This window comes from Panthera pardus, unplaced genomic scaffold (assembly GCF_024362965.1).
Source record: "Panthera pardus isolate Hobbes unplaced genomic scaffold, ASM2436296v1 HiC_scaffold_8, whole genome shotgun sequence".
Taxonomy (NCBI): domain Eukaryota; kingdom Metazoa; phylum Chordata; class Mammalia; order Carnivora; family Felidae; genus Panthera; species Panthera pardus.
The window spans coordinates 153,899,446-153,915,803 of NW_026527013.1; the positions used below are offsets into that span (position 1 = coordinate 153,899,446).

Sequence of the window (16,358 nt, forward strand, 5' to 3'; positions counted from 1 at the left end):
GCACGAAGCAAGACGCTCATAGCAAGACTCACAGACAGCAATTTGCAGCTCCCTTTCCCCAGTTTATCTTCCTCCACCCTGAATGGAGCTGGGCGGATGGCTTAGACATAGGCTCCAGGCTGGATTCCCTGCCTCAAAGCCAGGTTGAACCCCTGAACCAGCCACATGACCGTAAACCTCAGTTTCCTGTTAAAGGGGATAATAAACCTATTGGCTCCATTCGGTTGGGGCTGATTAGATGAGGTGACACATGTAAAGCACTTAGCGTGCAGTCCTGTGCCTATGCCCCAGAAGCATTTGTTTCTATTTTGCTGTTGTTTCGATTCTTCCTGTCACTCCCATTGTACAGATGTCATCTCAGAAGCCTTAAGGAGACACGTGTCCCTTCATGTGCCTCTGATCCACCAGGGTCTCAGCACGTGCATCTGTGCCCCTCGGCCAGCAGCCCCTCTGCTGCCACTCCCGCATCCCTCACTGCCCCTCTGGGGTCCCTTGCTGCCCCTCCCTTTCAGCCTGGAACTTTTCCTGCCCTCCTTGCCTTCCAACAGAGTTCCTCTTTTCACATCCTATTTCCCCAGAACACTATTTTCTGCCAGAGACCAACAAAACAACAGTAGAATTACCAAGACCCGAGGACTTGGAAGGATTTCAGACATTGCTGGTTGATCCCGAATGCCCTCTCCTGGGCACCTGCTCGGGACCCATCATCCACTGGTCACTCCAGGAATGAAGGGCTCACCTCTTCCATGTTTCAAACAGCTGGACCAGACCATTAATCCACAAATCCATTTCCCTATAGTTTCCACCTATAGCTTCAATTTACATTCAATAGCCTTCAATTTACATGGGCCCATGTAAATGACCCTTTAAAAGACACCCCTCAGGCTTCTGCAAAGTTTCTCCATGTGGCACACTTTCAAGTCCCTTGCCCACCCTAGTCTCCCTCCAGCCTGTGTCCCTCTAGAGGGTGACACAGCCGGAGTAGCAGGCTGACCCAGGGTGCGAGCAGATGGTGCAGAGGAGAGCACAGTAGCTGCTTCCATGATGGTTGTTTCCAGTGACGGGGACGGGGGGCGGCCATTGATAACCCGTTCTCCAGTTACCTTCCCTGAATTTGTCAAAATATATCTCAATTATTGCAACTCTGTAGAGTAATAAGTCCTACAAGTTTCAAATACACTGGACAGAGGGGTGCCTGGGTGGCTCAGTCGGTTGAGCTTCCGACTTCGGCTCAGGTCATGATCTCACGGTCTGTGAGTTCGAGCCCCGCGTCAGGCTCTGTACTGACAGCTCAGAGACTGGAGCCTGCTTTGGATTCTGTGTCTCCCTCTCTCTCTGCCCCTCCCCTGCTCATGTTCTGTCTCTCTCTGTCTCAAAAATAAATAAAAACATTTTAAAAATTAAAAAAAAAATACACTGGATAGAAAAGGTACTTCCTTTGATTTTCCCCCCAAAATTAACCCCTTCAAGCGTTCCAAAGCATGGTAAACAACTTCATACTTCACCCTCTTCAAATCTTTTCTTCAAAACACTTAGCTCTGTTGTGGTTTTATGTGTATGCGATTCGTCTCTCTCCCCCCACTGGCCCGACCGGAGGCTCCAAAGAGAGGGACTCACTACGGTAGCCCCAAAGCCCATGGGAATCCTGGGGGCCCTAAGGAACGAGGGAATGGATCTGTTACAGGCTCTGATCCCACCTCACCTCATCAACCCCATCTCCTTTCCTGTCATGTGCCAGACAACCGGGGGTCTGAGAACAGAGATCCTGCACTGGGGCGGCACCCAAGAGCCTGTTCCAAGCATGGTGTGGTGGCGGGGCCTAGTCTTCAGGTGAGGTGTGAGAAGCCAAGTGGGCATTCTAGGAGCATCTTCAGGGAGAAACCAAGTCAGAGAGAAGGTCAGACCTGCCGGAGGAGAGTAGTCAATCTAAACAGGCCGGCCAGAGGGGAGGAACCTAGGGCTCAAGACACCAGGATGGATGTGGATGGGGGAGGGGCACACAGGACTCCTCAGCTCCTCAGCCGAAGCAGCAGTGAGCACTCACCAAGCGCTTACTGTGTGCCAGGCACTGGTAAGTGCCGTCTGCAAACAGGCTTTTTGCCAACTACGCGAGGTGTATTTGTATTACCTCCATCTTACTGGGTGAGAAACTGAGGCTGACAGTGAAGCTGACCACAGTCACACAGCCGAGAAGCAGCGAGACACAAATTCAGATGTGGGCGATGTGACTCCTGTGGGCTTCTACCCAAGGCACAATACTGGCTCCCAAGGTGGAAGCTTGATGTGGAAAGAGGGGGAAGACCCTGAAAGAATTCCCCAGGCTGTCTGCACAGAGCTAGACTTTATATAACGTTCTGTAAGCCATGGGCTTAAGCAATGCCCTGGGAACTTAAAGATACAGCTGAGACTCAACCCTCAGGCCCCATTTCCTGTGGGGCATTACAGGTGACTCCAGGGTGCAGCTGAACTTGAGAACCAGCATGAATCAAAACGCAAGAGGAAACTGCTCTTCCCTGCTCTTTCCACGGCAGAGCCCAGAGGCCAGGGGGACCCCAGAACGGGAGTCTCACTTCCATTCCTCAACAGGGACTGGAGTTTCAAGTTCTCACACCCCAAGTGAGGCCGAAATGGGTTGGGGCAGAGGAGACGTACTCTGGCCAAGACTGACCGACAGTCTGACGACCGGGTACAGAGGCCGCATGCGGCTTTTCCGTTAGACTGTACTGTACTGTTTCCAGCTCGACTGGCCGGTACTCTTATGGGAATGTTCAGGACCGAGGCCTCCTTCCTTGGCCACATACGTGTGAAGTCTCACCCTGTGTTTCCTAGCTTCACTCCTCATAAATCAGTTTTCAGGGCCTCTGAGCCTACAACAGCTACAGAAAGCACAATTTTGATTACAACATGATACTTCCACTAAGAGCACTCATCAGAAAGAAAGGTAACGCATGGGAACACGAAGAGCTTTCCCAAGTGAATTCCAGACGTTTTTGCTCTAAATGCATATGACTGTTGCCCTATTTTTAATTTACCTTAAAAAAACCACATTGGTGGGGCGCCTGGGTGGCTCAATCGGTTAAGCGTCCAACTTCGGCTCAGGTCACAATCTCACGGTTCGTGAGTTCGAGCCCTACATCGGGCTCTGTGCTGACAGTGCAGAACCCGCTTCAGATCCTCTGTCCCCCCCTCTCTCTACCCCTCCCCCATTGTGCTCGCGCGCTCTCTCTAAAATAAGTAAATAAACATTTAAAAAACACCACACCGGCAAGCTAAGTGATCTGGGGAGTCCCAAAAACCAGAGCAGACTGTCCAGGCCAGCCTTGCCTTGGCCTAGAAGACCTCACGGGACCTCCCTGAGCTCAGGGGGTTAAGGGCTCTGTCACAACAAATGGTGTTTTCTCATCAGACAGATTTGCAGTTTTACAAAATTCAACTCCCCTACCAGAAATCCAACCCTACCTACCATTAGTCTGAGCTTTTGGGAAAGACTCTTTTCTTAGATTACTGGGGAAAGATCACAGCATCCTACGGTCTGGGCCAAAGGGAGCAAGACATCAGAACGGTTTCTTTGGAAGGTAGTGACTCATTGTGGGGTTAATGAACCTTGAGAAGATCCCACAGGGGCCCTCCTCCTGCTGCCATTTAAGACCGTTTCCTTGTGCCCTTCCCTTAGGAAAAAATCAAGAACAGCTGGGAATTGTGCGATCTTCAGGAAACTCTGCAAATATATGTATCAGTCTGGCCAGGACCCTCAGGGGTGGCCGCACACTGACCCAGGGACAGTCTTGGAGCAACTGCTCTTTGTGAAGAAGCTTGGAGCCAGCTAGGGTCAGAGAGAGAAGAGGGGTAGGCAACCTGAGCTAGGAGCCCTGAGCCCAGCCCCCCCCACCCCAGTTTGACAGGACACTATCGCACAGAGCAGGGGCCTCCTCACGGGCCAGTGAGCTCCCCAGGTGCTCATGGGGGTTACAGGTCCAAGGCTCAGGAACAGGACAAGGCAGAAACTCTCCACAGCTACCACATCAAAAGCAAGCACTGTAGAATTCCCTGAGGCTCCCTCTCCTTTCCCAAGGAGCCGCCCCACATCGCTGCCCATCTGGGACGAGGGCCCTCCCCAGCCCAGCCACTCTGCCAGGCACCCAGGAGGACCCAAGAGGTTTCTGCAAGGGCTTTTCACACTTCAGCTGGGAGAAGCCACTGCACACTCCCCACCTGCCTGGCCGGGGTTCACGGACACTCTGGACTCACAGAGTCCTGTCCTCCCCCAGCCACCGCAGGGGCTCCCTCTTCCCGAACGCTCCCGTCCCTCCAGCCCAAGTATGTGCTCCTGCCTCAGTTTACGTGCTATCTTATGAAGCCTCCAATCGTCCCCAGGCCACCCCTCTGCCGCGGTCATGGAGCAGAGCATGAGCACAACCTTGTGCGTCCTTCTCGAACCGGGAAGAGAAAAAAGTCCTCCTTCCTTGCTTTCCTTGGCTTGGCCTTGTCAGCCTTCGGAGGGCAGACAGGGGTTCTCACTCACACAGCATTATTTCTGCCAGGCTGCACCCTCTCTCTGCCTGCTGACCTTGTGCACAAACCCTTCTGAGCCTCGGTTTTCTCATCTGTAAAACAGAAAACTCAATAAAATGATACACGCGAAACTCGCCCTGTGCCTGTCCTCCAGGACTTGGTCAACGAATACTCAGTGTAGCTGCGAGCATTCCCTTCTTATAAAAACACTGTTGGTTCCGCTCTCTGCTCCCACTCCAGCCCTGCCCCAGGCCAGGCTTTCTTTCTCCTGTCCCCACCCTTGTCCTAACGTCACCTGGAGCTGGCTTCCAGGCCCCTCACTCAGAGGCTTGGCCCGGAGGGGAGACATGGAGGTCATCACAAAGGTGGCAGCTGAGGGGCAATGGGGTGTCCTTGGTCCAGCACCCCACTCCTCTGTCACAGCCATACTGTGGGGCCAGCACTACGGGCAGGAAAGCCGCCAGCAGTCTGTGCTCCTGGCAAACACAGCAGTTCGAGAGCTAACTTCTCCGATCTGTGTCTTGTGTGGCAGGATGTGAGCCGCATGTCCTCTAGGGAGCCCAGCCTCCTTATGTCTGCTGGGCAGTCACCCCACCACCTCTGGGCCTCCTGTCCAGGACTCCTGGGCCTCCTGTCCAGGACCCTGTAGAGCAGCAAGGCCCTTGCCCTTTGAGTTCCTGGAGGCCATCTGCTGTCACCCCATGATGGGCAGGAAACATGGCCTGGCAAATGGGCCTGGCCCAGCTCAGCCACGCCCACCTCCTTAAGGCCACTTCTCTGTCCCCAAGTACCCAGCTTCCCTCCAGGTCCACACCTCCAACCCTCCCTGGCCCATGGCCGTGGACTTGACCCCAGGCTGCCTGGAGCTACCGTCCTGCAAAAATCCCTCGGCCCACCGGCCCCTGCCCGGGGCCTCCTGATGTGACACTGTCACCTATGGCACCTCAGAGACCCCAGTCTGCTCCCACCTGAAGGTCAAGTTCCTTGAAGAAGCCTCACTGCAACGCGGGGGACAGGCACCCCACACCTGGCCCTGATAGGGAGCAGCAGACGCAGAAGACAAAAGAGACAAACGATTCCTTAAGATCCACGGCGAAAACAAATTGCCGTAATTAACACGTGCCACCTCCACGATACATGGGCTGCCACGTGGTTGGCGTGAAGCAGAGAGGCATAAACTGCAGAGAGCACGCACTCCAATAAAACGGCAATAAACGATGCGCCTGTGAAGGAACTCGGTTCAATTCTGCTCCAAAACCTTGTTTAAGTGCTTTTATTGTTTCTGTGTGAAAGAGCACAAATGCTTTTTGAAAATTGCTTCGGCATAAGCCTCCCCTTCTCCGGGAAGTGTTTCCGATGCCCCCCAATCCCTGCCCTGAGCAGACTGGGTGGCCCCCACAGGGCCCCCTCCATGTCCCCATTCTGTGTTTCCCTCCCTGTGAGCCTCAGCGGGGGTCCACAGGGCTCCTCCCCCCCCAGGGCCCCCACCCACCCAGGGGCACACAGCAGCCGTGGGGGACACACTCCCGGTACAACAGTGGTCTGGACCAGGTGGTCTGCAAACATCAGGGGAGCCCCAGAGGTTGGTTGCTAAGGGGACCCTTGGAGGACAGATGAAATTCTTCTTATTGGAAAGATCTTTAAAATAAATAAATACATCAAATAAAAGCGTAAAGATAGGAAAACATAAACAGAATCTTTTTTCACAGAGGGGAAGGGAGGGAGCAGTAATGTCCCCTCACGTGGCCACAGTCACCTTTTTTGGGGTTCCGTCCTACATTAGAGAACAGCCCAGTATCAGATAAACAGCAACAATGACAACAAAAACGGGTAACAAAAGTTCCCCGAGTGGGGACCGGGCTGATGTCCCCGAGGGCTCATGCTCTGGCAGCTCTGTCCGCAGGAGCAGCTGCTTGCTCGAGAGCGATGCCCCTAACTGAAGCCTTCGCTGGCTGCCTCGGGGGCCCACAGGCCCAGCTTGCTCAGCAGATGGGGGGATGAATGGGGAGCCTGGGCTGGGAGCACTCAGCCTCTCATTCCATGAGACCCTCCTCCATTCCATGAGAGATAGGAGTCTCCCTGGGACCCTCTCTCCCCACACTTGGGCATGAGAAGGATGGCAGGGAGTGACCATCATCTCTCCAGATGCCCACGCCAGGGAGGTGAGCCCTCCACCTCCTGTAACGTGGTATGAATGAAGCATCTGCCAGGCCATTCCAGAGACGCCCGGGGGAGCCCACCCACAGGCCGCCTGGCCCAGCCTTCCCTCTGGACCTCAGCAGCCCCCCTTCCCCTGAGGCTCCAGCCCCGACCCAGCAGACCAGAGGCTGAGGTAGGAATTTAGCGTCTCAGCTCCTCTGAACAGAAATTGCTATCAAGCCTCTGAGGAACATGCTGTCTGATTTAGCGAGTCTCCTCCCACCCCCAAATTTAATTACAAAAAAAAAAAAAAAAAAAGGTTTTCCCCCCAAAACCTCATCCTCCTGTATTCAAACCCAGTCCTCCGGCAGCAAGGGGAGGGAGGGATGCTTTTTGGTGTCCTTGGGCCCACCACTGTCAGGGCAGCTCATGTTAGCTGTTACTCGGGGGCCCATGTTTACTTAGCCTTGCCACTGCAGAGGCCACTCTTGACAAGGAATCCTTTTCACAAAAAGCCACCAGCTGCAGAAAATCGGCAAGGGCTAAAATCGTGTCTGGTGACAGAGGTGACAAGACAGCCATCATGGAGGGTACGAGGCAGCCCTGGAGACAGGCTCTGACTAAAGGCCAGCTCTCCCAATGTCTGGCCATGGGGCCCCGGGCAAGCCACCCAAACTCTGGGAATGTCCACCTCCTCCGGGGCAAAGCAGAATCTTCCAAGGTGACAGGAGGCGTTCTGCAAGGCTCTTTGTTTAGGGAAGAGTTGAGGCAGGTCTCCAGGAGCCTCTGCGATGTCTTCCAGGGCTTATCTTCTAGCATCTTCCTCCCTCTTCTGATTACAGGAGTGGGGGCCTCTCGCCAGCGTCTCCTCCAAGGCAGCCCCACTGAATTCTTTTTTTTTTTTAATGTTTTTTAAGTTTATTTATTTTTGAGAGAGAGAGAGCGAGCAGAGGAGGGGCAGAGAGAGAGGGAGAGACAGAATCCCAAGCAGGCTCCACACTGTCGGCACAGAGCCTGATGTGGGGCTTGAACTCACAGACCTTGAGATCGTGACCAGAGCCGAAACCAAGAGTCAGACACTCAACCAACTGAGCCACCCAGGTGCCCCAAGCCCCAGTGAATTCTTAATTCTCACTGGCACAGTCGTTTCCATCCCTCCTGGGAAGACCCCACGCCTGAGGCTACCGTGGACTCACCGGGTCCCTGACCAGCACTTCTAGAAACAAGCAAATCTGATACATGCACTCCTCACCTCATGCCCCAAAGCAGAATTGCAAACAGAGCTTCTTAAGAAAATCCCAATTGGCACTCTCTGAGGAATCCTCACTACCACCCTTTGAAATGTGATTTGTCCCCATTTCACAGATAAGCAAACTGAATCTTGATGAGGCTTGATAACTTGCCCACTGTCCTCCAGTCAGATCTGTTGAATTCCACATCTCTGCTTTTCCACTTACAATTCTGTCTGTCAACCGTGAAATGCAAAATCTCAAGAGTTGATTATAAAAGAGAAAAACAGTGAATTGCTCCTTACGTTTTTTGTGTTTGTTTTTTTTTATTTTAACTTCAAAAACGTACTCATAAGTAGGGCTGAATATATTTTAAAGCTTAGCTGGGTTAGTGGAATTTTTTTTTAAGAGCAGTAAATGAGCCTGTGTGAGCACAGGCAGAGACAAGCCACCCCACCTCTCTGAGCTGTGGGTCCTCATCTGTGCAGTGGGGCCCTGGGGGGTTGAACTCATGGACCTTCTGAGGCTCTGAGGCTCTTTATCATCCTGTAACTAATCTCCTACTCATGTGCCGGCTGCCAGTTCCTGTGACTCCTTTCTCCTAAGCCAGTGAGTAGATGTACTACTCTTTCCTCGCTAAAATCTGGTCCCAGACTCCATTTAGGCCTCTGGACAGCATTCTTGGGCAAAGGAGACTTTTTTCTTTTTTTTCTTTTTTTCTTTCCTTTTTTTTTTTTTTTTTTTTTTTTAGCTTCAGCCTAGCCCTCCCCACTTATATCCTGAGATGGGAAAATGGACTGAGCAGGCAATAGGGAATTTAAAATGAGCTGGAAAAAAAAAAATCCTGCCACAATAAATCGCATCACAGTGGAGATCTCTATCTAACCAGAAAATTCTCAGTCCAGACAATGGCTCATTTATTTCCAACAATATTCAATACAACAGAATTCCAGGCCAACAAAAGGATTTCTACAGGTTCTTGGAGTTGGTTGCAAAGGGATTTAACCTACATAGAAAAGAGAGCTGTTCAATTATAGATTCCCAGGCGTGAGGGAGACCTTTGTAAATAAATTGTAAGGGGTCTTGCTGAAAATGCGGCTACTTCCCTGGGGAGCATCTCACCTACCGACAGTGTGAGGCCGATGTACCGCGGCCCTGCCTAGAGGACGTGTGGGTAAATATTTGGGTAGAGACGGTTGCTGCTAGGATGGTGGGCAGAGCCAGCTATCGGAGGAAATGGCCCTCTCTCCCAGGCCCAGAGATGATACATTTCTAGAAACATCCAGGCAGGCAGCCTCTAAAGACTCCTGGGCTTTCCAAACACATTTCCTATTCTATGGTCAGCAAGACAGCGCTGTGAGCATGGGCGGTAAAGAGGAGGCAGGAAACAGGAGGGTGGGGAGGGGTCTGGAAGCCAGCCTTCTAAATTTAACATGCAGTTGCTTTTAGGCAGAGTGGATAAAAAATAAATTCCAGTGCTTAAAGCTCTTATCTTTGTTTACCATTTCCCCAAACAGCACCTGACCTGGGCTCTGACTTTTAGACTGAATTATCAACACGCACACAGGAATGAGGGCTGGGGGGGGCGGGGGGGGGCGGGGGGCGGTGCTGGGGGTGGAGGTGGGGGGTAAATAGGGCAAGTTCATCACTCTCCACCTTCACGTGACATTTCTTCAGCCAGCAGGTGACCCAGGATCTGCTAGTGTCACAGGCTGTCCCTGGGTAGATGCGGTGCCATTTTGGGGGGGGCGGGGGGGCGGGTAGTCATGACGCTTCAGACCATCCTAGATGTGGAAGTTACCATGAGGTCACACATGTCTACCTGCTTTCAATGAGGGATCCATGAATATCCTCCAGCAACTTCTTCAGATGCTCAGTGACAGCTTTTGAAAATCTCCAGTGTGCATGGGGCTTGTCTATTTCATGAAGTTCTAGTCATCTGAAAATCCTTCCCTATATTGCATCAAAACTGTTCTCCCCACGCCTTATACCATCATCCTGGGTCTGCCCCACTAATGAGAGGAGCAGCACGTACTTTTCCTTTGTCACATGTCTGCTGCTCAGTCGTGTGGCAATGCTCTCATTTCTCCCCCTTGGTTTGCTCAGGTCCCCCGAATTCTTGGAGTGTGCCCCTGGAAGTGGCATGCCAGCCCCAGCTCACTCCCCGTCGCTCCATCCCCTCTCCACCCGCTCATCTGTTAACCCTGCTGATGCTGGCCCACCCCTCCCTCATTCAGTTGACTGATGCAAAGGCCATTCCTTGTCCTTTATCCCCATGGCTGTGTCCAGGAGACCCGAGACTATCCAGAGTCTCTTCCTTTCCAGCCCATCAGCCTCCTTTCCCTGGGAAGCCCTACAGTTCAGTCCTTGGTGCCCTGCTTTTCTTCCAGCCCCCATCCCGGGGACTCATCCCCCTCTGTGCAGCTGAGCGGGACACCATCTTCCCCAACACAAGCCTGCCAGAGCTGAGCTCTCCTGGAGGAGGCAGCCCACCCAGACTGGTCCTCCGTCCATCTTTCGGTGCCCCCAGGAATGAAACCTCGGGATCGCTTTCATCACTTCACTCCCTGCCCCCTTACATCCGAAAACTCACCTCCCTGGACTAGTCTTCCTTCCTTACGATGACTGTATCAGCTGCATATGAGAGTTTTCCAGGGACTGTTTAGAACACTACTAATTCCTGCACACCAGTCCAGACCAACTAAACCTGAACATTTCGGGGTAGGGCTCCAGGCTCGGTGGGGAGCAGCCAAGATGGGGAATCACTGCTTGCACTGCTTCTCTTTCAACCCCCTGCCCACTCTGACCACTGCTCTGTCATCAGAGACCCTCACTTTTGCCCAGGCTATTACAATAGTCTCCTTGTTGTCTTGTTGACCAGCTCTTCCTACTGTCCTCCTCTACATCATCTGTCAGAGTTATAGTCATTTTCAGTGCGTCACTTCTACTCATCAAACCTTCAATGGCTCCCTATTACCATAATAATAAATCTCTGAAGGAACAAGTCAACAGTTTCCCAAGTACAGAGTGAGTTGAATGTATAGGACTGTGTCTTGTCTCCTCTCTCCCCCTGCCCCCACACTCTGCTAAAGGCATGTCACACCCATGTCCTAGACATACTATCTATGTGGGGACAGAGTGAACAAAAAGCATCGGTCTGCAAATTAAATGCAAAACACTCTCTCCCTGGTGCAGAGAAAGTGAGCTGGGTGATTTAACCGTCACTTACTTAGGGGCTTATCTCTTTAAACATCATATACCACTTGGCTGTTAATGGAGAGAACAGAATCCTAAACGTTGCATAACAACAGATAATCCAAAGACTCGAATCTAGTTGATTTGGGAGTGTGTTTTATGCTTATGAGTCCTTATGTCTGATAACTGGGACAGTTCTTTAAAATCAGGTGATTAGAGATGTGTCTTATTTGTCTCTACCTCTCCTTTTCCCTACACGCCCACTAGAGGGATAAATAACTCTGCTCCCAAATAATACACTACTTTTTCCTCTCAACCCTTTCCTGGAATAGAGATAGTGGCTGCGTTTCAGCGAGTTGGAATCTGGCGGCAGAGGGAAGAGGGTCAAACCCATAGTGAGATTAAATAGAAGGAACTGGAATGTATGTCAATGACCTGTTTTCCAACTGATTCACTTAAAGTTTGAGGTACAACCAATTCCCTTATGACCCAGCAAAGCCACTCCTAAGTACAGAGCCAACAGAAATGTGTACGTATGTCCACCAAAAAAACATATACAAGGGGCGCCTGGGTGGCTCAGTTGGTTAAGCATCCGACTCTTGATTTCTTGATCTCACGGTTCGTGGCTCTGAGCCCCGCATCAGACTCTGCGCTGATGGCAGAGTCTGCTTGGGACTCTCTCTCTCCCTCCCTCTCTCGCTGCCCCTCCCCTGCTTGCACACCCTCTCTCTCTCTCTCTCTCTCTCTCCAAATAAACTTAATATATATATATATATATACAAGAATGTTCAGCTTTATTCATAATGGCCCCAAACTGGGACGACTCAAACGTCCACTCACGGTGGAAAGGATGAGTTGCCGGGGGAGCACCCCCCAATCACTCGAGCGGACACACTTCGGCTCCACACCACACCGTGGCTGAGTCTCCAAGACCTGGCCCCGCACACACACAGGCAGGCCTGGGCAAAAGCCCACAGACAGCATATTCTGTTTATACACAGATTTTTTAAAAGGCAAAAGTAATCGCTCGTGTTACAAGTCAGGATGGCAGTTGCCCTTGAGGGGGCTGTGATTGGACAGGGTCACGGGGGCGCCTCAGAGTGCTGGCAATATCTGGGGGCTTGATCAGACATGGTTACGCGGGTACGCTCGCCCTGTGAAAATTCACCGAGCTCTGTGCTTTAGGTTGTGCTGTATTTTTTCCGTATGCATGTGATTCCTCCATAAAATGTACAAAACAAAAGGAAGAGGGGAAAATGGGTGATAGGCATTGAGGAGGGTGCTTGTTGGGCTGAGCACTGGGTGTTGTATATAAGCAATGAATCATGGGAATTTACTCCCAAAGCCAAGACTACACTGTATACACTGTATGTTAGCTAACCTGACAATAAATTAGTAGTAAATAAATAAATAAATAAATAAATAAATAAAAATATTTTAAAAATAGGAAAGGAAGAGAGGGAGGGAGGAAGGGAAAGGGGGGAGGATGGGAGGAGGGGAGAGGGAGGGAGGTCTATGCAGTACAGCATGATGGACAAGTCTTAGAATTTGAAGATCTGGATTTAGTTCTGACTCTGCTATTTACTAGCTGTGTGACCTTAGTTAAGCCACTAACCTCTCTGAATCTCTGTGTTTTTTTTTTTCACCTATAAAATAGGCAGCAAAAACTGCCCTACCTACCTCACAGTGCAGTTGTGAGGACCAAATGACAGAACTGATGTAAAAATCCTACTGTACCCAGTAAAATACTGCAGGGGGGCGGAGTGCTATTATTATCTTAGATCTCCGAAGACAGGAATTCTTATGGAAAGTCAGGGATATTGATAAGGCTCAACCCAGGGCCTTCGGTGGTAAGGGCTGGCACTGTGGTGTGTGTGTGTGTGTGAGTGAGCGCACACACAGGCGGGTTTGTGTTCTTTCATTACAGTCTTGTCACCTAATCCCTTAATGGCCTGGCCTCAGAGTACAGGAGCACCTGGAATAATCCAGGGGTTTATGTGAGATGGGTTCTCTTTCCTTTTCAAGTGGATATAAATAGATACTATACACACTCTCCTAATTACCTTTTCTAAGGCAAGGATGCATGTCTGCATCTAAATCTGCCAAATTCTTTAAGTTAGCATGTAGGACCTTCTGGGCACTGGCTAGGCAAAGCAGTGATGTTGATAGAAAGATCCCCCGCCCACCTCATAGCCCACCCTATCCCTCCATCCCCCACTGCTTCTTGCCCCAAGCCTGGAACAGCTCACGTGGGCCCATCTATGGAATCTCAAAGCCAGGAAGTCGGAGCCTCTTTTAGAGAACTGGTCAGTGAGGAGCCCAGATCCCCACTCAGGCCTCGCCTGCATCTTGGGGACCGGGCGCAGGGGGAAGGGGCTTTTCTCCTGGGCTGGTGGTCAAAAGGGCAAAGCGAAGGTTGTTACATTTTCCGCAGTTTGGTTTCATACTATTATCGTACGTTCCCCAGGGAATGAGAGTGAATGGAAATCTTTATTCTTCATATGGCTGTACAGCCCCTGGCTGTCCCCACGCTAGCATGTCCAGTCTTAAGGGATTTCGAGCTCCCTGCTTCTAGAGGGCAAAGGCTGGCAGAATTTAGCCCACTTTATATAACACCACGTCCGGCGACATATGCGTGGGCACTCACTAGTGCCATCCGATGCTGCCCTTGTTAGTCCTCGGGAAGGACAAAATTGAAGCCGCCCCCACTTCTATTTCCTTTCACAAAATAAGAAAACGTTAATTTTTCTATGAGGTCTCTGGCTCTCCAGGAAAAATCTTTTTGAAAGCAGTGACATTTTTATTTGCTTTTTCTCATTCTATCTGCACACACCGTGTGTGTGGTGTAAGTGTAGGTGTGAGTGATGTGGGGGCAGGACGTGCATGTGTCCACGTGTGGGTGCATGTATGCGCACGTGTATGTGTGTCTAGCTCTCGAAGAAAATGGCACACAAAAATCTGAATGTAACAAGGTGACCTTAATAGGTGAGGGCAGTATTATTTCCTATTTAAAAGGATTTATCCACAAGTTTTCCATAACGTTCCCTTAACCATCAGGTTTATCCCTTGCATTTAAATATTGGTTTACAGATCTAAGCTCTAAGAGTAAAAGACTAAGAGACCAAGAACCTTGGAAGTAACATTAGAAGTTACTGCCCACTGAAAATCAACATACAGATGAAAAAACCTTCTGGAAAATCAAGGAACTCTGGACTGAGAATGTAAACCACAAGGCAAAGATTCAGTTTATTTTTAAATCTCTATTTTTCCCAATACTTAGTAATTAAATATTTACTATTTAATCAATGTTCCCCAAAATCAAATATTAAAAAAAGATTTAACATTTTTCTTTTCAAACTTGTAAGAGCACAGTGGCTTATTTTATGAAATAAATCCCAGCTGAAATAAGTTCCATGGGATTTTAAAATCACTTTCTTCCTTAACACATCCTGATAGAGTCATCTAATTCATGCAACAGACGGCCTCGTGATGAAATGAGCTCCCTGCCTCCAGATAAGTTCAAACAGAAGAATTACCTGTTCCTTTGGTACATTACCAAAGATGCAGAGATCTTTCACCTTCACAGTCTCCTCCACCCTGCCCTGTGAGCCAGGCATGACCCCAACTTACAGACCAGGTGACCTGCTGATGTTGCCCTTGGCACTTGCCCCAAGGCCACAGCTGCTGGGCAACAGATCCAGGACAGGATCCAGGGACGGATCCAGGGATGGATCCAGGGACGGAAACCCCAGCTGGACCTAGTGACTACCCCGAGGCATGGCCAAGGTCGGGGAGCGAGGCTGCAGTAGCAGCCTCGCTGGGTGGGAGGCAGGACAGGTTGATTCTAATTCTGAGTAATATGGCCTGCGTAACCGAAGTCAGGAAGAACCCTGGGGGATGGCTTTTTATCTTGATCTTTTGGAAACACAAGACGCTTAAAGTGCTTCTTGGTTCAAAATGAGAGGATGTTCTGCTCAGATGCCCCTCAGTTCTCCCGACATTCCAGGCCAACCAGGTGCTCCTCAGCCCTGAGCAGCACAGAGGGTCCAAGCACCCAAGGGCAACAGCAAGGGATGGGATGGGCTGGGCCGGAAACCTCAGCTCCGAGCTCCCGGCCTCCTGCCTTCGAGGATGCTCCTGCTATTGTAAACATTTGGGGTGAGCTGGCCAGCCTCTGCTTCTAAGGGAAAGCATTCTCTTGACTAAGCTACCCTCTCTTTCCCTTTCTCACTTCAAGTGAATTCTACACCACCCCCTCCCAACATTTTTTTATTGGGTAATTTTTTTTTCTAGATGCCAAAGACAAATACATAGCACCCATAGAGCACAAGTACCATTTCTGGTTCATTTCTTGACAGTGCTCCACCACCGACCACGCCCACCACACTTCTGACTCAGCCCAAAGGCTGCCCCGCGTGGGACGGCTTTCTGCCTCCTGTGCCCAGAAAACTGCCAAGTGTCCTACAAGATCCGGCTCCAAACCACACCTCTCCCACTTGGCCAGCCTGACAGAGCCATTTTTAATTCTGTAACGCATCTAAAAGGCTATGCCACAGTATTGTTATTTCAATTTCTATTCAGTATTTTAACTTTTTTTTTTTTTTGAAGGAAAACTTTATACAAATTAGAATACTTGAGGGGACTATGTACCCATCACCCAGCCTCAACAAGAGGTCAACTATGGTCATTTTGGTTTCATGTATTTCCCCACCTTCCCCCAATTCCAGTTTTTGGGTTTTTTTAAAATAAAAGTCTCAGAAGTCTTACGTCATCTGTAAATATTTCATTCTACACCTCTAAAATAAAAGGACTCTTTTCTAAAACAGGACAACCATACCATTATCATATTAAAAACAAATGAACTGGTGAGCCTGGGTGGCTCAGTTGGTTGAGCATCCAACTTGTGATTTTGGCTCAGGTCATGATCCCAGCCAGGGTCATGGGATGGAGCCCCATATTGAGCTCCATGCTGAGCTGAGTGTGAAGCCTGCTTAAGATTCTCTCTCTCTTCCCCTCCCCACCATCTCTCAAATTAAAACAACAGCAAATAAACCATAATTTCATAAGTATATCAAATATCCAGTCATGGTTTAAGGTCCTGTGATGGACTCACGGATTTTTTTTTTTTTAGATTGGTTTGTCCGAACCCACACCCAAACAAGCCCACCCACTTTTCGCTGGCTTTTTTATCCATCATAAAGACCTTGGCTTAGGCTTCATTTTCTCCTGTTAGCTTCCCTGATTCCAAATGCCTGGGATGTGTGTCCTTCTGTTCTTCCACAG

General features: G+C 50.2%; 1 protein-coding gene and 1 long non-coding RNA gene across 3 annotated transcripts in view; one reads left to right on the top strand and one right to left on the bottom strand.

The window, feature by feature from the left end:
- Positions 1-16,358, bottom strand: part of LOC109269097 (uncharacterized) — a 158,982-nt gene that overhangs the window by 134,608 nt on the left and 8,016 nt on the right. The gene's annotated exons all lie outside the window — the stretch shown is intronic.
- TBXAS1 (thromboxane A synthase 1) overlaps positions 1-16,358 on the top strand; it is a 154,615-nt gene that overhangs the window by 125,153 nt on the left and 13,104 nt on the right. The window lies entirely within an intron of this gene.